Genomic DNA, 23,467 nt, shown 5'->3' on the forward strand with positions numbered 1-23,467 from the left:
GTTCTATGGCACATAGTGCCTTTTTCAACTTCAGCTGATACAACAGCTATCACTGTTCCCTGAAAAGGGTAATTTGGACATATTGATCCATACTCTGATCCTATCCAGATTAGGTTTTGTAATTCACTCTACATAGTCTACTGGCTGGAAACTTCAATTAGTTCAAAATGTGACTGCCAGGTTAGTGTCATGAGGCTAGATGCAAGGAACCTGTCACCTCTGTATTGAAACATCTTCAGTTTACCTGCTTGTTTCCAGATATTATTCAAATGTTGGTTCTTACCCTGAAGATCCTAAATGCCTTGGGTATCTGAAGGGCTACCCCACCAGTTTGCTTTCAAGCCCTACTCTCTGTGCAAGTAAAGTTGGAGTCAACTAGAAGCAGGGCTTTCTCCAGTCTTTTCTGCATGCAAGTCGGGCAGCCCAATCCTAACAGGAGGGGGGTGAATGCCCTTAGGAGCCGGTGTGACCTCTCCGCTGGCATGAGTGCCACTTAGCTGGCTAAAGTGACACTAACACCAACGTAGGGGCACTCATGCTGGTTTTGGGGAACCATGTAACAGTGCAAGCCATGGGCAACAGCACAGCCTCGCCAGCAGCGTTTTCCTGGTGCAAGGGCTTGCGCCGGCATCAAAGAGGGCTTTTTTTTTGGCCCAGGAATACCCCTTTTTGCAGGTGCTGAGTTATGCTTGAAAAAAGGCAGGCATAGCCCCTATGGAGAGTTTCACAGGGTTTTCCTGGAAAAGGAGCCTTCAGCTTGCTGTGCTCAGCTGCAAGCTGCTCAGGAGGCAGCGTGGCGGCGCCGTCCCCAGGCCCAGGGTAAATACCCCCCCATTAGGATTGGGCTGTTACACCCGATTCTCTTGGCAGTCAATCTGCAGCATTGGAATACGTTTTGGCATGGTTCTTCTGCTGGTCTGCCCTCCCTGTGCATTTTCACAATTGTGGAATCTGTTTATTTTCTTCCACACATGCCTTAAATAATGAGGATTTTCAAAGTAAAGTGCCATCACCATTGATGTTGTTATCTATGGCATCACTGAACACCCCCTTATTTTTTTTTAAATGGCCCTCAAAATCATTAAATTGATGTAGGGTTGTAATTATAGTTTAAGCAGGTTCTCTGAATCCCCAGCTTTCATTTTAAAAAAAAGTAAGTCTCTTGCTTCTTCCCTCATGGAGATATTAGGGAAAGGCATATCTGCACAAGGGAAGGAGATAGAGACTTACTTTTTAAAAATGAAAGCTGGGGATTCAGAGAACCTGCTTAAACTATCGTCACTATATTTTAGGACTTAAAAAATAAAATCACTCCTCTTCCGGGCAGGGCGGGGGGGGGGGAGAGAAAGAATGGTTTAATGATGATGTATTCCTTCCTAACCACACAATACTGTGCAAACATTGAAAAGTGGGTTGGAAGTGGGTAGAAGTGGGTGGGACAAAGAAAACCGATAGAAACATTACGCATGAGGAAAAAGCGGACTCAAAATTGGCTTCCAGAAAAAGATAAGTTAAAACTGCTTTCGAAAGAAGCAGAACCCCCCGCCCCCCAGTGAATAGCCAAAAATACTGAAGTGAAAACTAAAGGCACAAAAAGGCATGCAGAAATTGGGGGATATACCCAAGTAATATGGGGCCAGAGCTGAAGGTGGGGGGGGGGGAACGCACATGGAAAAGCCCTCACTGGTGGAGTCAGACTCTTGCCTCTCAAATGCCCTCCCATTTGAGGCTTGCCTTTTTAGTTGTTGGTTTTATGACCTGTGTTTTACCTGAATGCTATTTTATGCTCACTCCTAAAATTGTACAACTGATATTTTATGCTATTGAACACTGTTTTAATACCACTTATGGGACTAGTGCTAATATATTGCTAGTTTTTAGTACTGATGAGTTTTTATTTTTATGACTTTATTGTGAATTATACTGCTTCTGTGTAGCCATTGTCTCACCCAGTCGTTTGATCCCTGATCCAGTGCTTCCAAGAAATGACATAATCTAGGACAAATGACCTCATCTCCACATGACCGTCACAGTTTTCAGTCAGTCTTTGGTAACCTTCAACTGCACTGTTTTGAGCTGACTCAGTCCTATCACTACTGACTAAAAGGTTTTGGACCTCCACTGCAAATGCTTAGAAACCTGCAATAGTCAACCAACTCTTCTGCATATGTTGATTCCAGAGGGTGACAAGTTGTGGAATTAACAGAGCCCTGAGGCCAGTTCTGGTTTTTTGCTTTTATTTAATTCTTAATCAGACCTTTGGATGAATGAAAGTATTGAAATCAAATCATCTTTATTGCGATACAAGATCAGCTCTGAATAAAAATTATAAGTTAGGTTAAAACGCTTAAAAGGGGAGGAAAGATGGGTTAATGGTTCTGGGAGAGATGTTCTGAACAGGAGGAGGAAAGATCAGTTATGGGGTAAGATTTTCAGTCAGCTGTTTTCGAATCCCACAAGACCGAAGGCAAAATTTGGGCATTTGGGTGGTTATCCCCCGAGAGGATGAATGAAAGTATTGCCCAATTTTCTCCCAATATTGACTCTAGTGCATAAAGTTGCTATTAATTTTTGGTTGAAAATTCTCTTTTGTTCACCTCCAGGATTCTTAACTTTGGCTTATAATGAGATGAAAGCTGGTAACTCACGGAGAAGTAATATACTGAATGTAATGGCCAAACTTGGATTCTCAGAGGAATATCTAAGGAGACTTGGTTTCTTTGTATCTGAACATTCAATAAAACAAAAATTGTTGAATATGTGTCCAACTGAGTACCAGATTATTAGGTACTCTGAGAACTGCCTGTCTTTATAAGCAGCCCCCACCCCCCGTTTAACCCTGCCAGCCTATTTTACTGATTTATCAGATTTTGATATAGAAAGGCCTTTACAAAGGCACGTCTGGATATTTTACAATTGGCAATGGTAAGAGGTTGTTAAAATGAGACCCCATATAATGAGTGAATCTGCTCTTGCAACCATAGGTCCCTTGAGGATCTGGCTCATGTGATTCTTTGGTGCCCAAGATTTTCAGTAGACTGTGAAAGATATCTTGGGAATATTTTATCACAATGCTCAGGGAGTTCAGACCATAACAAACTGGTGATATTACCGTATATACTCGCGTATAAGCCGAGTTTTTCAGCCCAAAAAAAGGGCTGAAAAAGCCGAACTCGGCTTATACGCGGGTCAATACGGTAGGAGAGGGGGGAGGGGAGGGGGGAGGAGGGAAGAGGGAGGAGAGAAGGGGGAACTTATCTCCATCACCGCCGCCGCCGGGCCCAGGCGCCTTCCTCCAGCCGGCAGGGGCCTTCCCGCCCAGGCAGGAGGCCCCCGCTGCCCGCGCGCCTGGGCGCGTTCCTCCGGCCGGGGGGGGCCTTCCCGCCCAGGCAGGAGGCCCCCGCTGCCCGCGCGCCTGGGCGCGTTCCTCCGGCCGGGGGGGCCTTCCCGCCCAGGCAGGAGGCCCCCGCCGGCCGCGCCGCCGCCGCCCACGCGCCTGGGCGCTTCGGCTGGCCGGCAGGGACCTTCCCGCCCAGGCAGGAGGCCCCCGCCGGCCGCGCCACCGCCGGCTGCGCGCCTGGGCGCCTTCCTCCGGCCGGTGGGGGCCGCCGCCACCGCTTCGCCGCCTTTCCAGGTAAGGGGCTCTTCCCCCTCCCCCCTTGAATGGCACTGGGGGTGGGGTGGGGTGGGGCGGGAGGCCCGGGAGGCCGGTGGGAGGGCGACCTGGGGCAGGGCCCTGCGCTCTAAAATGGCGGCCGCCATTTTAGAGCGCAGCATTGCCGGTAAAGGGAATTTCTTATTGACCCTCGGCTTATACGCGGGTCAATAAGAAATTCCCTTTTCTGGCCTCAAATTTGGGGGGTCGGCTTATACTCGGGTCGGCTTATACCCGAGTATATACGGTACTTGCAGATAGAGATAAATGGGCAGCACTACAATTGGAAATGTTTGTGGCCTGGGTTATAAAGATACAGTCAAAACCCTCTCACGTACATTTGATCAATGAATAGCTCACTGGCTTTACCCAGGATCACTCCTTATTATTATAGGAACAGTAAGCTATTGTTAATTCTGCTTCTTTTAGTTATAAAGGTTCTGTTTTAAAATGCTTATTATGTATTTTAATCTTCTAATGGATATTTTATGGATTTTACTTGATACTGTGATTATCTTGGGTTTTTTTATTGTTGTGCTATGGCTTTGAGATAATGCAATTAAATGAACTAATCTTTGCATATTTATAACAGGCATGTGACTTGGCTGGATGTGTATGAATTTCCTGGGAGGTAGCTCTAGTGTATTCTCTTGGCTTGCATTTTCCACCTTCTTCACTCCTACATTAATTTAAAAGAGCCTTCTGGTGGTCTTTCGGGAGTCAGATTCTTGAAGCTGGTTTGTTTATGTAAGATTTCTGTGACCCTTTGTTAAGACTAACAACTTGTCCAGACATTTCCTGGAGAGATGCTGCCAGAGGGCAAATGGGTGGATGGGTGGGAAGGAAGGAAGGAAGGAAGGAAGGAAGGAAGGAAGGAAGGAAGGAAGGAAAGAAGGAAGGAAGGAAGGAAGGAAGGAAGGAAGGAAGGAAGGAAGAAAGAAAGAAAGAAAGAAAGAAAGAAAGAAAGAAAGAAAGAAAGAAAGAAAGAAAAAGAAAGAAAGAAAGAAAGAAAGAAAGAAAGAAAGAAAGAAAGAAAGAAAGAAAGAAAGAAAGAAAGAAAGAAAGAGGCTATTTGGGTTTCCAGGGCAAGGTAAGAAGAAATAGCAGGGGAGGAGATACAGAGGGAAATGAGATGTCCCCCTCCTCCACAAGTCCTTTAGGGTTCCCTGCTGTGTATACATATTACAGCTCAATCCAATGTGCTTGTTATTCATTTATTGCAAGAAAATGTTATCATGTAGTGATTTTGTCTTTTTCTTTTAACTTTAAAAAAACTGACTATATGGTTATGCATCTACCACCGGTGAATGGAAAGGAAAATTTACTCACATGGAGACATTTTTCTGTCATAAATTATAGCAAGAACTATAAAAGCAACTGGGAGGAGAGAAGGCAGCATGGCATACCTCAATCCCATCAGATCTCGCAAGTTAAGCAAGGTTGGAACTTGGAAGAGAGACCACCAAGGAAGACTCTGCAGAGAAAGGCAATGGCAAACCACCCCTGCATCTCATTGCCAAGAAAGCAGCTTGACTGCATATATACATAAAAGCAACTGATGCAGCAAATGCTTAATGGAAGGCACAATCTATGCTGCTGGTTGTTGCAGTCCCATTGTAAATTTTTGCCATGAAATAATAGATTTCTGCTGGTATAACTGGCATCATGATACCTATATATCTTTGGGTTGCTGGATACCTGAGTCCTTCCCAATCTCATCTCACCCAACATGCCCTGTTTGCTTCCATTTTGTTGCCAAGATAGAGTTTTTGCACGTCTCTATTATATGTATCTGGTAATGTCAGCATCTGCTAGTGTCCCAGCACTAATCCTTTCTGCAGCACTGGCATGGCTACAGCTTGGCATTGGCTTTCGCTCTTGTCAAATCCCTGTTCCTGCCCCACAAATGGCTCTGCCAATTTGCTAGCTGGACAGGGACAGATTTTTTGACACCCACTTGTTTTCACGGACAATATCTGAGACTCATGGAGGTGGGGCACCACAGAAAGCTGTGTTTGCATGGCAAGAATTGCATAATTTTATGGAAGATGATGTATTCCTGCTAAACCCCTACAGTTCACCAAAGCATATGGAAATGGAAATCCTGCATTATGCCACTTGTACTCTGACATCATTGTTACTACCTGGCAACCCTTCTGGTCTGTCTTGATGGCACCCTATGCTTTCCCACCTGCTGCATCACTTCATTGTATCCAAGCTATAGATAAAATAATTGCAGACCAGAAGTATTCAACTTGTTATTTGAGTGGAAGGCGTCATTTGGACGAAGGGGCTATGCCATCAAGCATTTTTTTACAAGAGCTCCCCATGGGTTTTGTGGTATTCTGTGATTATTTTCCATGAGATATAAAATGATATATTTTCAAGGATGATCTCAGAGATTGCAGAGAGGCCAAACCCTTGCCAGTCAAGCTGGGGAAGAACACTACATTGACAAAGCTTTTTGGCTTAGAGACAGTCTTTCTGGCACAGGATGGCTCACTGCTGTGTAAACATGGGGGTCTCTTATAATTTGGCAATATTTAAAAGACCAACCACTCAGTTACAAGCCTTGCAGATTGATAACATGACAGTTTTACTTACAGCATGCCGCAATGTAGATGAGCTCTTACTCAGGAACAATGAGCAACAGTGCACTGGGATGGTGTGATACATTTCAGGGAGGAAATCTTCCTAGACTCAACAGGGGCTGCCACTGAAAACCATATCTTCATGTCACATTCCATCTTCCCTCATAATAAGTCTGATTGTATATCGCATCTTCTGCTGTTGGTCCTATCATGCATTTCCTTGTTTTGCATCATGAACTGCCACTGATGGGAACAGGGAAAATTCCCAAGGCAATGAAATCAAGATGCAGGGGAAGTGGGCCTATACTTTGTAGGAGGGAACAGGGAAGCTCAACACGGAGATGCCATTCGTGGTGGTAGCTGAATATCAAGTCTAATGTGCAGTTCCATCCTGCATCTTCTTGTGTTTTATAGCACTTCCAGACCATTTCTGAGCTGGCGGCAGCCAGGGACGGTGGGGAGGAGGCGCCTCTGCGCCGCATCCTAAGCCATTCCACTCCCATCGAAAGACCCAAAAAAAGCCTTTTAGAGCCTTTTTTTTTTGTTAAACAGGGTCTTTTTGCCCCATTGAGAAAAGCAAGGCTGTGCCAGCAAAAAGCTGGCACAGCATCACTCCTCTCGCCGCTGGTAGCTCATCCCCCCGGAACACCCTGGGAATGCCTCTTGGCATGCCGGAACGCCCCCTACCCCCGGGAAGCCAGCGCAGGCCTTTACGGTGGTGGGACGCTGGCACCACCAGCATCCTGGGGTGGTGCTGCCATGCCGGTGCCTGTTAGAGAGACTCAAGTTCAAACACCTGCTTGCCATGGGTAACTCAAGGGTTACTTTGGGCTGGTCATTTTCTTTCGCCTAAGTTCTTTGTGAGGTTATTTTGAAGATAAAATATAGAAGTCCCACGCTCTGACCTGGATGGCCCAGGCTAGCCTGATCTCTAGGGTTGCCAGGTCCTTCTTTGCCACCAGCGGGAGGTTTTGGGGGTGGAGCCTGAGGAGGATGGGGTTTGGGGAGGGGAGGGACTTCAATGCCATAGAGTCCAATTGCCAAAGCGGTCATTTTCTCCAGGTGAACTGATCTCTATTGGCTAGAGATCAGTTGTAATAGCAGGAGAACTCCAGCCACTACCTGGAGGTTGGCAACCCTACTGATCTCGTCGGATCATGGAAGCTAAGAAGGGTTGGCCCTGGTCAGCATTTGGATGGAAGATTACCAAGAAATACCAGTGTCACTACACAGAGGAAAGCAATGGCAAACCACCTCTGTTAATTTCTTGCCTTGAAACCCCTACAGAATTGCCATAAGTCAGTTATGACTTGATGGCACTTTACACACACACCTGGAAGAACCACTGAGCTCCTTGGTAGAAAAGTACGATAAAATGTACTAATTTTTTAAAAAATCTATTGGTCTTAATTTTCATAAGCAGTATAAATAGGCAATGGCAGAGAGGTTAAATGCAATTTGAAATTAGTCAAAATTGTGTTACAGAGATGAATAACCACTGCATGCTAGTGAATCACAGACCATCTGCATATTGCTATTCATCAAACCTCTGGCTTGTGCCATTAGACAAAATAATAATATTCATGGCTTTGAACATAACTCTCTGGAATTTAAAATTATACAGATTATATTTGTTATTTATTTTGGAACCTCAGTCTTTCAGTCCTGCATTAATGAATATGATTAATACCTTTGGAGACTTGTCAGGATATTCAATTCATTGGGAAAAATTTGAACTGATGCCACTAGGAGACAATATATCAAGGAGTATATTTGCCTATGGATATTTTCAATGGTGCCTAGATGTCATTACTTATCTTGGAATAGTGATTCCTAGAGATATTACGCAAATGATTTTAAATTTTAACAAGTTAATTGCTGATATATCTTTGGATTTGTACAGATGGGCAACTTTAAATTTGTCTCTATGGCGCAAAGTAAATACACTCAAAATGAATACGATACCTAGGATTATTTATATTTTACATGCAATTCCTTTCTATATACCTTGCAGGTATATTCATAACATTAATACTTTGTTTCAGAAATATGGGGTTCCCACCTCCAGTTTCTTTAAAGAAGATGCAGCTTCCATTTAATGAAGGAGGATTTGGTTTCCCTGATCTTAGTTTATATTATCAGCCCAGGCATACTTACAGTTGGACTATCCATGTTGGACTCTTTTGGAGGCTTCTTGTCTGGTGACCCTCTCTAAGCATTAGAGTCTACTTATGCTACAGTGGATCCCATTCCTTCTGCAATTTCTGCAGCTGGAGAACAATGGTGCATAATGTCATGACAATATCAATTTGATCCATTTTCACATGCTTAACTTTATGGGCCAATCCAGACTTAAAATTTGGGAAGAAATCTTTTTTATGGAAGGCCTGGAGCAATAGGAGGATTTTTACATTGGACCAATTGATAAGACTATGATGATGAATGATGATGTCATTTTCTCAGCTGAGGTCTAGATATGACTTGTCAACTTCTGTTGTATGGCAATATTTACAATTTCAGCATTGAATAATTGAATAAGGAGGAGCTATATTGCCCGGTTTTACCAAAGCAATGGGATATGGTCTTACAGTTTATACTTGCCCTCTCCATGGATCTTGTGACTCATTCAGCAATTATGTTGAGGATGTACTGGACACAACAGCAATTTTTTAGCAAAGGACTAAGTGAAGTGTCTAACTGTTGGCATTGTAACTCAAAGGATGCAACCCTTGAACATATGTTTTGGGCATGTCCAGTCATTTGGTTTTTCTGGGAAGAAGGTATTGGTGGCATCGAGTCACAGCTGACTTATGCCAACCCCCTAAGGTTTTCAAGGCAAGAGATGTTCAGCGGTGGTTTGCCATTGCCTGCCTCTGCATAGCAACCCTGGACTTCCTTGGTGATCTCCTATCCAAATATTAACCAGGGCCAACCCTGCTTAGCTTCTGAGATCTGATGAGATCTGGATAGCCTGGGCCATCCAGGTCAGTTATTACTCATATACATTTTGTATTAGAATGTTTATTGATTTTTTAGGATGCTTATGTACTTTAAACTATCTGCCCATCTCTTGGAGGCTAACCGATGGTCAATGTAAATGCACCCTCCATTCCCTTACTACAGCTAAAATGTTCATATTACATCATTGGAAAGATAGATGTCCACCACCAGTAAATCAATGGATTGGGGATGTTAGAGCTCTGTCAGTATTTGAATGTATGTCATATAGATGATGACTGCGTATGGACTTATTTTTTTAGATATTTGGAAACCTTTTATAGAAACTTATGTGTAGATGTGCCACCACTGTTGTTATATTTTTGTCTCTACATATACTTTTTCCTTTTCTTTTTAAAAAATTCTATTTAGTTGCTGATTTTGAGCCTAAGTGGGGTGAACTCCTCTGGAGCCGGCATGACCCCGCACCAGTATAAGTGCCACCTTATCACAGAATAAGGTGGCCCCTATGCCAGTGCGGGAGAAAACACGCTGGCCCCCGGGCGCCATCGGCCCCCACCACCAGCGCAGCCACGGTGGCAGAGCTTTGATGGAAGGGAAAGTCCATGCAAGGGGGGGCATTCCCAGGGGTGGAGGTGCCTTTAGGCAGCTTTCACAGCCCTTTCACCTCTAGAACGCCCCCTTGAATGGCAGCAGGGCTGTGCCACCTTTTTTGGTGGTGCAGCTCCATTGTCAGCAATGAAGGATTTCCCTTTTTTTATTTTTTAAAAATTATTTTAGGTCTCTTTTACCCTCTGCGGCTGTCAGGAAGCCTCGAAGGATGAGGTGCGGCTGTGCTGGTCCCAGCCGCCACGGAACTGCCCCCCCCCCTGCTTCAGGATTGGGTTGCCCAAGTTTTTCCCATCCTTTTTTTCTGCTTTTTTAAAAGAAAGGAATATTATAATAATAGTAATAGTAATAATATAATATAATATAATATAATATAATTAATAATAATAAATTGCTCTTCATCAGCTCCAGCATTGTTTAGGGTCTTCTAAAGGACATCAGGATTAGACATTTGCCCTCTGCGATGTACACCGAAGTGCTTATCCATGCTTTTGTGATTAGCCCACTGGATTACTGGGTAACTCTATCATCTGCTCTGCTTGCTTGCTGTTCCTGTGTATCAAGTTCACACCACAGCAGCCAGGATCCTTGGAGAAATCTTAACTTGTAAGATCCTTAAGGTGACTTAAGCAAAGCCTTCTATATCCTTGGTTTGTTTCACAGATCTGATCTGAGACTTCATCCTACTCTGATAGGAAGAACCTGGCATTCCATTGATGTTGTCCCTGGATTAAATGCCTCTGAACTAAGGGCTAATATTTTGATTACAGTGAATTGGATTCTCTGTTGACTTTGCTGTTCTTCAGGACCCCATCCTGCTTATTCTAAATAGAACAAAGAAGCTCCCACTGAGTCAAGCTTTTATTCATCTACCATCTTGGTTATAAGAGATCAAAATAATTTTGAGTTTCATCTCTATTAGCTGATCATTTTAAGGGCTGATTGCCCCCTCCTTTCATGCTCGCATATATACAAACCCAAGTACATGTGCTCTCAAGTAAGGGTAATGTGTACAGTTAGGTGGCTGTCTCATAAAATCCTATAAAGCAGCATCTGGGAAAGGATAAGGAGGCAAAATGTAGTTCTGTCAATTCAGTGCTTGGTCAATTGGATTGATGCAACAAAAAAGCAAATAATTAAGAATGCTTACAGGTCATTCCCTCAGCTTGACTGATGCCTCCCCCTCCCTCACAAAAGACCTGACAAGGAAATCTAGAATTTCAATAAGCACACTCTCCAGTAAGTTTACCAGCTCCTAACTGAAGAAGAACCCATGTTCCACAATAACAGTGTTGGAGGCAGAAGTTAGAGGCTTGGACAGTTTCATCCATCACTGTAGTGAGAAGGTACAGGGGCCATGCCAGGCATATACAGATTCAAGTGCTGGCAAATATAGCTGACAGGGGATTGGCTCCAGTAGTAATTTATGTATGTTATTTATAGTCTGCCTTTCTCACTGAGACTCAGGGCAGATTATATCATGTAAATCAGTACAATCAGTGGGATGAGGAGACATCTGATAAACAACGCAATAGGACTAGGACTGCAGCGATCTGAAAAAGGCATAAGTATTAACTATGACATGTTAAACAATGCAAGAAATGGTATTATATAAGTAATAACATAATGCAGTGAGAGCCCGATAAAAACATACAGCAATAAATAACACGTATTAGTAATATAATCCACAGTCCCTTTCTCTCTATTGAAACATCTTCCAGAATCATACTGTTATAATGCAGCCCCATTCATTTATAAAAAATGTTCTCCTGTGCATGTTTTGCATAGTTTGCGGAAAGCCAAAAGAGTGGGAGCCTTCCTGGCCTTCTTAGGCAGGCCATTCCATGGGGTGGCAGCCAGTACAGAGAATGCTCACATAGTTGTTGACCTTACACATTGGCAGGCTGGCACCTGTTATAGGCCCTGCACAAATAAATGACATTGTTGTGGCAGGGCATAGGAGGAGAGGAACAGCCCATTCCTGGGAGCTGCAGTGTCTGGGGAAAACATGGCCATGGTGGCGGTGTGGTGCCCCCAAAGAGGTTTGGCCACTTTTTAAAAAATTTAGAAAAGGGGAGAAGCCCCATTGAAAACAGCGATGCTATGCCAGCAAAAAGCTGGCGCAGCATTGCTGTTGTTTAAGGGGGCGTACCTGGGCTGAAATAAGTTAGGAAGCTGCCTACTGGCAGCTCTCCCCCCACCCCCGGAATGCCCTGCGGCCATCCAGAGGGGTGGCTCAAGTGGCACTATGCTGGCATTTGTGCCAGTTGGCATAGCGCAAGTGGCATGGACGGCGGCATAGGGGTCACGTTGCTTCCTAAGGCAATTTGGCCCCCAGCCTCAGGAATGCACTGGAAGTCCTGCAGTTATTTTTTAAAAATTTTTATTTCATTTTAATAAGAAATACAAACAAGAATGAGAAATAGAAAATGAGAAAATACATACAAAAATAGAAAACAATACCCTACAATACTGATATAAAAGAAACAGAGATGTGACCATATAAAAATTTGTTACCAATACACAATTTTCCTTAATTATACACTATTCTTGCGTCTTAATAATAAGTATTTTTAATTTTTTTACTCATTAATTTACTAAGATGTCAATCTTTTTGCAGTTACATAATAAAGCTTGCAATCAATATACATTCAACTCATTTTAACATTGGTACTAATTTATTTATCTTTGGAAAAAAACTAATTTCTATTGGTTGTTTATGCATGGGTACTTTCACTCATGTTCACACACACACACACTCGTCTGTCTTGGTTGTTCCTTGGAGTTTTGCATGAGTTTTCCCTCCATTAGAGATGACCTCGCTGCCAGCCCTCACAAATCCTGGATCTTCCTATTCCTCTGTTAACCTGATTCTTCCCTCTCCCCTGAGCTTAGCCCGGGTGAAATCCCCTTGCAAAAGGCAAAGTGCGGGACTCGCAGCTTAGTTTCGCTCACAGCCAATTACAAAGCAGCATGTCCAGAGGCAGGGATTCAAATACTTCCTGCTTCCTCTGAGCTCTTTCTGAGCACAAGAAAGGCTTTTTAAAACTGAGGCTTGGATTTCTCTCCCACCCTTCTTTTCAGATTGCTCTGTATTTTGTTTTATGTTCTTAAAATGCTTTTTATGCGGCAATTGGGTTTATGGGGGAGGGAACCAATTACGAAGCAGCGTTTCAAGGGGCGGGGATTCAAATATTTCCTGATTTTAGCTTGGAGACTGCTGGTGCATAGATTCCCAACAGGAAAGTGTGGGACCAATGAGCAACGAACCTCAGGTAAAACTCCCAAGCATTAATGACCATTGTTTACTTCTCTAAACTAAACTAATATCCAATCATATTCAACTTTGTTTATACACTATTTTACGAAACATGAATAATACAATTTCCAATTCTTTTGGAACTCTTCACTGGGTCTTTTATTCATTTGATTTGTAAACTTTGTCATCACTGCATTTTCTGCTAGTTTGTCCTTCCATTCTTCTACATCTTGGCAGTCTTCAGTTTTCCACTTTGTACCCAACACCACTCTTGCTGCTGCAATCATATATCTGAACAGCTCTTCAGAAGATTTTCCAGTAGCAGTTGATACTATTCCTAACAACATATTTTTGTGATACATTGCAAAATTAACTTTAATTTTTTTTAAATATTTCTGTATGTATTTCACTCCATTTTTTTTAAATTTTCTTACATGACCACCAGACATTTCCAACAGTGTCCACTTGTATCCTTATTCATCTTCTGGACCTCCTTTGGCATAATGTACCACTGAAAAAAACATTTTATACCAGTTTTCTCTAAGAGCTTGGCTCGCTGTGCATTTAATCACATTTGTCCCTAACTGCTCCCACTGTTGCTTCGAGATCTCCTCGAAGTTCTGCATCAATTTTACCAGACACGGTTTTACTTGCTTGGACGCAGTGTCATATCTGAGTAGCAATCTGTAGATTCTGTCTAGGAGCTGGTCTTTGAAAGTCCTGCAGTTAAGAGGGTCCAAGGCCACAAAGGGTTTTATGATCATACCTTCAATTTAACCTCATAACTAATGGGCAGTGAATAGAGTGACTGCAGAATGGTTGTAATATGCATGGACTGCCTAATTCCTGATAATAACCAAGCTGCAGCATTCTGCACTTACTGAGTTGATTTTGGGGGGTGACCTATATAGAGTATATTATGGTAGTCTAGCCTTGATGTTACCATGGTGTGGATCCAAGTGGCCAGATCAGCAAAGTCAAGGTGGGGGGCCATCTGTCAGGCTAAACTAAGTTGGAATAAAGCGTTTTTTAACTGTATACCGTGAGTCTGTATAGGTCTAGATGAAAAACAGATGCCACTTCAGATGTTTACCTGGGCAATGATAGTTTTTATGCAGTGAAAAAGCAGGTGTATCTCCCTCCATTTCACCACCTATCTAAGATGACATGTGTTTTGGGCATTCCTTATGTATGCACACACATACAAAAAGCCTAATTCATGTGATCTGTCCTTCCCCTTTTATAAGGCAGGTAAGCCATGTAAATTGGGAAGCTGTATGCACGACCCTGTGACTAGAGCACCCACATCACAGTGTGTGTGAGACAAGTTCACCATGGTAGCAATTATCAGTTTCTGTCCAGGTAAGTGTTTATTCTCCTTGCTTCTACTCTCTCTCTCTAGTCTCTTCTACTCTCACTATGTGGATTCCAAGGAGGTCTCTATGAAGGCCCCACTAAGCACTTTTCTGTTAATTCTCTACATACCCTTAAAAGCATCCAGCTTTATAAACATGCCACCCTCTCCTGCTTTCTTCCTTGTCAGACATTTCCTTTTGTGTAGAATGCACTTAGAGGGGTGTTACTCTGCACAGGATTGCAATGTTTGTCATCCAGGTAACTGTTGGTTTAGTGAGAGAGAACCATATGATAATCCTGGATACCTGGACCTTGTTTGCCATGTTAAGGAAACGCTATTGGTTTGGGCTAAAGTGTTTTCCAATCAAGAATTTTTGCTGACTCGCATGCCATCTCAGGTAGTTCATTTCTAAAGCTTGATAATATAAAGTGGGAGGTTTTCTGATAATGTATCTGTCTCATGACGCTGTTAGGGTCTGCAGTCTTGCTGGTATGCTGTGTAGGAACAGTCTGTCTACTAAGATAATTGGAAACCTATCTGTCTCTCCTCATTGGCTTGAATGGGGGAGTTCTTGCTTGTGGATGCTAAGCAGTGTGAGTATGTGTGACTGAAAAACAAAGTGCATTCTACACAATTAAGTTAGTGGACTAAGAAAAGTTAATTTTGCTTAGGACTGCACTATTAGTCTGACAATTTTAGATGAACACATATTGGTTATAATTTTTAATTCTTTCCTTTGGCTTTTATTTTCTCAGATTTAGCTGTTATCTCCTAGGCAGTCATTTTGCTATTGCTACAGTCAACAAAAAATATGAAATATAAGAAGGCCAAGGAAAGCCTATGGCTATATTCCAGCCAAAGTTAAGCATTTTCCAGCTGGATTTTAAACATGTGTACTCAGAAATAAATCCCACAGATTTCAATAGAGCTTACATCAATTTCCATTGTTAACATGCATACACTAACAAGTAAAACTCCTGTTGATTTTAATGGGAGAATTCAGCACATCCTAAATATTCTTCCACTGACAGGAATAAGATTTGTTCACTTATCCTCAGCTATATTGTATGAATTGGGAGTGGCTGTGGCAATTGTATATGCCCATTGCAAGCATTCATGGGAATTGCACAGGCCCACTGCAAGCATTCATGGGAAACTGAGTTTTCCCATGACTCTTTGTAGAGAAAGCGGTCATTATAGACTGTGAAAAGTAAGTCTTTTTAAAATTCTCCCAGGGGGGCATTTTTCAAGGTAGAGTCACAAGGTAGAGCGTAGCTTCGAGGGATTTTCCTTGCATGAACCCCAAAGTTTAATAAAGTTTGGGACAGGGGGTCCCATTTTATGGGGTTTGGAATATGCTTCTCTATGGAGGAGGGGGACGACCACTTTGGGACCCCATAGAATCGGACCCCCTGACTCAATCTTCACCAAACTTTGAAGTCCATGCAAGAAGAGTTTCTTGAAGTGACCCTGAAAATTTGGGAACTTTTCCTCCAAAAATGCCTCTCCCAGAGCTCATTAAAAAAATTCCCATAGGGAAAGACCGGGGAAAGCCAAATACCTATTTGGGAGATTCTGCGATCAGCTATCCGGTTTTGGCTTTATTCTCAGGTATTGGGATAATGTCAAGTGCATATTTGTTGTAACCTTTAATGAACTAGGAATCTATGAAGATTGCAGTCCACATAGATCTTTGTTGTTGTTAATTATTGGCTCTCAGAGGTTAAAAAATCTCAATAAGTTGCATACAGACGAAATTCCAGTAAGGTCCCATGTTATGTGTGCAGCAAATGTGGGCAGAATTTGAGCCAGGAATTTTATGAAAAGCTACTGATTTGTATGTTTCTGTTTCTTTGTGCAAAGATCAAAGACACTTCTTTCATCTAAAGTAGCAATAGGGTACTCCAGATTTATGGAACCAATTTAGAGAGTTAATAAACCATGTTATAAATCTTGTTAAGGTCACACAGTATGCGATCGTGCCTGTTTGCAGACATAGAAATTTGGTATCCTTCCAAGTTGGAAATAAAAGGGGGGGACTTAACCTTTTGGAATGTAGCTACAATACAAAATTAAACATGTGCCCCACGAAGAACTAAATTCTTGAAGGTGTGTGGATGCTTGCAGAGATCTGTAAAGCACAGAATCAGACCTCAAGTGAAACTTCTAAGGAGCAAGGAGTGTCACTGGTATACACTCTGTGGTATCTAGTACATTACTTGTAGATTCACTGTAGGATATGCTACCCTTGAGCACAGTTTGGTTCCAATGTGACAGCTCTGCTTTTTCCCTGGAGCTCAGCTTAGATCATATTCCATTCTGATCTTTTGTGGGTATGCATGTTTGTGTGGTCTTCATTGACTACCTGTTTGTTTCCAGGATATAACAAAGGCATTGTGTTTGGTTTTAAAACCCTAAATGGGCAGAACCTAGGCTTAGAAAGCACCTGCCCCCTTCCCTTAGAAAGCACCTGCTCCCCTCCCTCCCATTAATGAGGTTATTTTGCTTTGCTTTGGGTATCATTATTATCTGCAAAGAGGATGCTATTCACCAAATATGAGAGTTTTTTTTCCCTAGCAGTAGTAACGCATTGTGGAATTCCCTTTAAAAGGGAGGTGTGCCAGGTAGATTCCTGTCAGGCTTCAGCAAATGCATGGCATTTCAGGCAATAGAACTCAAATCCAGGCGGAGCAGCGATTCAAAGATTTATTCCGAAAGTCAGTGATTTCAGTAAGGAGACAAGCAAGGCTGGAATACATGGCTGGGGAAGTATGGATACATATATAGGACTAATACAATAGACATGATTGGGTTACAGGAACAAAGAAACAATGTAGTCACTTCCTCCCGGTGACGACTTAAGTTAAACTGAAACAGAAACAATTAGGAACAATCAGTGGAGGAGATGGCTGAGCTCTCGGCTTTGTGCGTGGGACCCGATATCAGATCGGAGATTTACATGGGCGGGTCCCAATACAATTGTAAATACAATTGCAAAACGGGGGGGGGGAGTGCACGGAGAACTCCATCTTGTTCACGGGGAAACCATATTGTTTGGGGACGGGGCTGTCAGAAGCGCTATCTGACAGTCCGCCTCTCCAAAGGCCCCCTCCCCAGGTTCCCAGGCTTGTCAGGACAACTCCGATGGAACTCGGTGATCAGAGAGGGAGCGTTCACGTGTTCTGCCGCGACCCACTCATCATGACTCGAGTTCAAATGTCTCCAGTGTACCAGGTACTCCAGCTGACCCCTCCGCAGCCTGGAGTCCAGGACCCTAGAAATCTCAAAATGCTGTTCTCCCTGCACCATGATAGGTGTTGCCTCAGGGGGTTCGGGGTGCCAATCAGGGGTGGGAGAAAAGGGTTTCAGGAGGCTAACGTGAAACACGGGGTGTACCCCCTGCAGAGTCTTGGGGAGGTCCAGTTCAGCAGTGACCTCATTAGTAAATGGACCCACGTACTTTTGGCAAAGTTTTCTACACGGACGCAGGGACTTTAAGTTCTTGGTGGAAAGGTACACCTTTTCCCCGACCACAAAATCCCACTGAGGCGCTCTGTGTTTGTCAGCCTGTGCCTTGTACTGTTCCTTAGCCTGGTCCAACTGTTTAACAAGTCCCGGCCAAGTATTTCTGATGGTGTTAGACCATGCCGACACCTCCGGAGGGTCGCCTCCCGGCGGGAGGGGGACTGCCCCCAAAGGGTTGAATTCCATCCCATAGACAGTCTTAAAGGGACTCTGCCCAGTAGCAGAGTGCACAGAGTTGTTATAGGCGTACTCCGCCAGGGGCAACAGGTCGACCCAATTATCCTGGTGATAATTGGTGAAGCAGCGCAAGTAGCATTCAACGACAGCATTCACCCTCTCCGTCTACCCATCCATCTGGGGGTGATAGGCTGACGATAAACCTTGTTGTACCCCAACCATTCCCAAAAACGCCTGCCAGAATTTAGACAGGAACACTGAGCCTCAGTCGCTCACAATCTTCCGGGGAAAACTGTGCAGACGGAAGATCTGTTGAAGGAACAGGCGGGCCAACTTGTGGGCTGAAGGCAACCCCTCGCATGGAATAAGGTGGATCTGCTTAGAAAACAGGTCCGTGATCACCCAAAGCATGGTTTTCCCCTGGCTAGGGGGAAGATTGGTCACAAAGTCCATACCAATCACCTGCCAGGGAGCCTCCGGGGTCTCCAGGGGTTTCAGCAGTCCAGGGGGCTTTCCCATAAGACGTTTATTGGTAGCACTCGTTGGGCAGGACCTTACAAAACCATCAATGTCCTGGCGCATCCCTGGCCACCAAAAGTTCCGCCTTACCAGGTGTAGGGTCTTAACGAACCCAAAGTGACCCCGTCTTGGAGCTGTGGCTCCATTCTAGCACCTCCCGGTGCAGCTTCTGGGGAACATAAGTCTTTCCGGGGTCCCAGTTTCTTCCACCCCAAGGGAACCCTCCCCTCGTTCCTCACGAAGAACCTCCTCCCACCTGGTCTTTGCGGCAGTGGGCAGATCTCCAGGGACCCCCTGGGAGCAGGGGGAATTGTGAGTCTCCCTCTGCAGGAGGACCGGAGGAGGCGGAGAACCCTTTTGCAGAAGCGCTCCCCCCATTGCCTTGTCAGAAGCGTCTACTTGCAGGACGAAAGGCTGAGAACAGTCGAGGTGAGCTAAAACGGCTTAGACGTGAACCGGCACTTAAGCAAGTCAAACGCTGCCTGGCAGCGGTCGTCCCATGCCACCTGGTAGTTAGCAACCATGGCCGCCTGACCCCTCCCCTTGGTCTTAAGGAGGTCTGTGATCGGGAGGGCTATCTCGGCAAAATCCAGGATGAATCCCCAATAGACATTTGCGAAGCCCAGAAATTGCTGGACTTGCTTACGGGTTCGGGGGGGTTCCCAGTCTCGGACCGCCTGGACCTTCTCGGGGTCCATGATTAACCCATTGGGAGACACTACAAACCCAAGGAAAGCAAGCTTGTCCTGATTAAAGGCATACTTGGACAGTTTGGCGTATAGATGGTGCTCCCTCAGTCGGCGCAGTACCTCCCGCACCAACTTCCGGTGTTCCTCCGGATCCCGAGAATAGATTAAAATGTCATCCAAGTACACGATAACCCCCCGAAACAATAAATCATGTAAAATTTTGTTGATGAGTTGCATGAAGCAGGACGGACTCCAGACAACCCGAACGGCATCATGCTAAACTCAAAAAGACCAAAACAACATGAGAAGGCTGTCTTCACCTCGTCCCCCTCCTTAATCCGGACCCGGTAATAGGCTTCCGCCAGGTCCAGTTTCGAAAATACCCTGCCTTCCTGTAACTGACTGAGGAGGTCAGGGATGAGGGGGATGGGATACACATTCTTTTCAGTCACTGCATTGAGACCCCTGTAGTCTACACACAACCGGAGGTCCGAAGTCCCCTTCTTCTTTACAAAGAAGCAGGGTGAGGAGAATGCAGCCTTGGATGGATGGATGGATGGATGAACCCCCTAGCCAGATTCTTGTCCAGAAACTCCCGCAACACAGTCTTTTCCAGGGGGCTCATGGGGTAAACCCGGACCTTGGAGGGCTTCATGTCCACAGTGAGCTCAGTGCACAGTCCATAGTGTGGTGAGGGGGTAGTAAGTCACAGTCCTTCCCCTCAAATACGTCCATAAAGTCCTGATACTCCGGGGGTAGTGTCACGGGGGTCGCTATCGCGGCAATCACCCTCCCCCCATTGGGCATGTCCTCCCGGCAATGCCACCGGCATTGTGGAGACTCAAATTTTCATTTTCATTTCATTTCATTAACCTTTATTGGCATACCAAAGACAGAGATAGAAAAAACAACAACAAAATACCTCCAAAGGGCAATACATATAAGTTACAGTCAGGTTAATAAAACTTTTCTTGTTCTTTAAGAACTCCTGTAAGAAATTCAGCCACGGTAGCAGTAATTTTGGGATCATGGTCACTCAAAAGAAATTTGCATTTCACTTCATTACTCCTGTATGTCTTGTACTGGAGCAAAGTAGATAGCAGTTTATCCCGCAGAGTCACATAGAAGGGGCAATCTAAAAGGATGTGGTCAATTGTATCTAACAAGTTTAAACCGCATGTGCATAGGCGTTCATGTCTAGGGATCTGGAGGTATCGGCCTAAGAGCATCCTAGATGGGAATGCATTAACCCTAGCTAATAGAAAAGCGCGGCGTTGAGAAGGTATCTCTAGGTTATCTAGATACCTAGCCATTTTACCCGATCCATTATTAAGGCCTAGGGCCGCCGGAGAGCAGATGGGGGGAAGAGCTGGGTTAAAATTCTGCAATTCTACATCAAGGAGACGTTGCTTGATTCTTTTAAAGATGTAAGATTCATTGGCCAGAGCAAGATTATCTAAATCAATTCCAATTTGACAGAGTCTAGATCTAATCAATATGTCCCATGAGAAATAATGAAGTTCACTTTTCAAGAAATATAAAAGGGAACTTGGCTCAGTTTGAAAATATAATTTGAGCCAATATCTTATTGTTTGAATCCAGGCTTTGGTGGCAATCACGTTTTGCCCAGTTTCATAACAAATTGTGAAATATGAGACACATTTAGGTATCCCCAATATTTGTCTAAGAAATATGGCTTGGATGTTCTCCACTTCTTGATTAAGAGTTCCAAGCCATAAGGGAACTCCAAACAGAAGTTGGGAGAATATTTTCAAATTCAGGATTTTTATCACTGCAGGAACACACTGATTCCCCTTCGCGTAGAAAAACTGCTTGAGTTGATTTAAGGAAATCCTGGTGGCTTTAATAGTATTTTGTCGATGTATAGACCAATTGAGATTATAGTTATAAGTAATTCCCAAATACTTATAGCTTTTAACTTGTTCAATTGAATCCTTCCCAATGTGCCATTTGTATGAGGACCATTTTTTGGAAAATACCACTACTTTTGATTTGGAGGAGTTAATAGAAAGTAAATTAAAATGGCAATAAATATTAAAAGCATCTAAATATCGTTGGAGGCCTACTTTAGTGAAAGAAAGAATGACGGTGTCATCCGCATAAAGAAGTAGAGGTAAAGACTGGGACCCTAATTTAGGTGGATGACCATTAACTGAACCCAATGACTGCGCTAGATCAGAAAGAAAAATATTAAAAAGTAGGGGAGCTAAAACACACCCTTGTTTAACGCCTCTTTGAATTAAGATTTTCTTAGTCAGTCCACCATTAGGTGAGTATTTAACTTGGCGTGGAGACTCAAATACTATTTGACGCTGTGTCCAGTCAATGCTGGGGATGTGACCCGCCAGCCAGTTGCTTCCCAGAACCACTGGGTAAGCGATCCCAGGAGCAATGGTAAGGCTGATCTGCTCCCAGTGATCACCCACCCCCAACAACACTGGGTCAGAGCGCAAATGAACGGGACCCCCCTGTAGGTCACTCCCGTCCATCTGGCGAAAGCACAAGGGCTGATCCAACTCCACCGCCCCCAACTGCAATCGGTCAAACACACTCTGGTCTATTAAAGTCCTGGAGCAGCCAGAGTCCAAAATGCCCACTACTGCAATTGGATCCCCTCCCCGGGGATTCTTTAACACCACTGGCACCAGTAGAGTCTCTCCCTGGTCACTCACCCAGGTCGGAACCGGCTCGTTTTCTTGCAAAGTAGCCTCCTGTGCCGGTTCAATCACAGGAAGCTTTCTTCGTTTTTTTGACAGTGAGGCTTCTCCGGAGCAGCAGCGATGTTCACACGGAGTAGGCTCCAGTTCTGTGCTTAGAGCCGCCGCGCCGCGCTGGGTGGGTGTTCCCTCTGCTCTCCTTCGGTCCGGAACTCGGGGATCAGTCGGGACCGTTCTGTCTGCCGTCTGTCCTGGGGATCCATTGGTACACTTGGCCGCGAAGTGTCCCATTCTCTCACAACGCAAACAGGCCCCCTCTTTGAAACGGCGCACCTTCACTTCCGAGAACCTGCCTCGCTTCCCCTCGCCATGGTGTGCCCCCGCCCCAGCATTCCCCCTGGTTGGGCCTCTGGGGGAAGTTCCCTCCCCGGACGATCCTTGGCAAACTGCAAGGTAAGCTTACGGTGCTCCACTTGCCCTGCCAGCTGGATCCATCCCTCCACTGTTTCAGGGTCGCCCAGAGTCAGGCAGCCTTCCAACACTTCCCATCGCAGTCCCTCGCAAAAGTGTTGGACCTTGGTGGCCTTGCTCCACTCCCTTACTTTGCACGCCAGGGACTGGAAATCTTGGGCATATTCCAGTACTGTACGGGACCCTTGCCTCAATTTGCGCATGGCGATATTGGCCCTCTCCTCCCGGTGCGGGTCCTCAAACCGGTGGTGCAGGGCTTCCAGGAAACCATCAAGGGAGTGCAAAAGTCCGGGATTAACTTCCGTTGCTATTACTACCCACTCCACCACCTCCCTCTCCAGAAGTCCGATGGCGTACCGAGCTCGGGCTTCTTTGGAGGGGAAAGTCTCACCCTGGTCTTTCATGAAGCCAGAAAGTTGTAGTAAGAAGTGGGATAACAGGGCGCAGGTTCCATCAAAGGAGATCTTCAGGTCCCGGGCGGCTGTGCATGGAGGATGAATGGGGGGGAGGTCGTAGCGATGATGGACGATCGGAGTCCTCGCACCATTCCTGCTAGTGCCGTCATCTCCCTCCTTCGGGTCCCCAGCTAGTCCTGAAGCTCCCGGTTCTGCCGAGTCAGGTCGTGGTTCTACTCCTGCAGAAGATGGTGTTCCTCTTCTTGGGGGCACGGGGTTGAGGTGACTGTAGCTCGGCCTCGGAGCGGTTCTTCATCCCTGGAGTACAGGTCATCCAGCGGGCCTCGATATAAGATATCGAAGCTTGGCCCCGTGGTTGATTGGTGGACATACTGTCCGGCGATCTGCGGTGCCCCCTCGGCAAGTTCTGCGGGGCAACTTCCCAGGGTTTCTTCCTCCCGGCTTGGATCTGCTCCTCTTGGGGCTGCTTCCTCCCGGGGCAGGACCGCTCCCTGCTGCTCCGACAGGCAGAGGCGTTTGTACCGCCGGATTAGTTTGGCGGATCAGGTCGAACTGGGGAACAT

The sequence above is a fragment of the Euleptes europaea genome, chromosome 15 (assembly GCF_029931775.1).
Source record: "Euleptes europaea isolate rEulEur1 chromosome 15, rEulEur1.hap1, whole genome shotgun sequence".
In the NCBI taxonomy this organism is placed as follows: Eukaryota; Metazoa; Chordata; class Lepidosauria; order Squamata; family Sphaerodactylidae; genus Euleptes; species Euleptes europaea.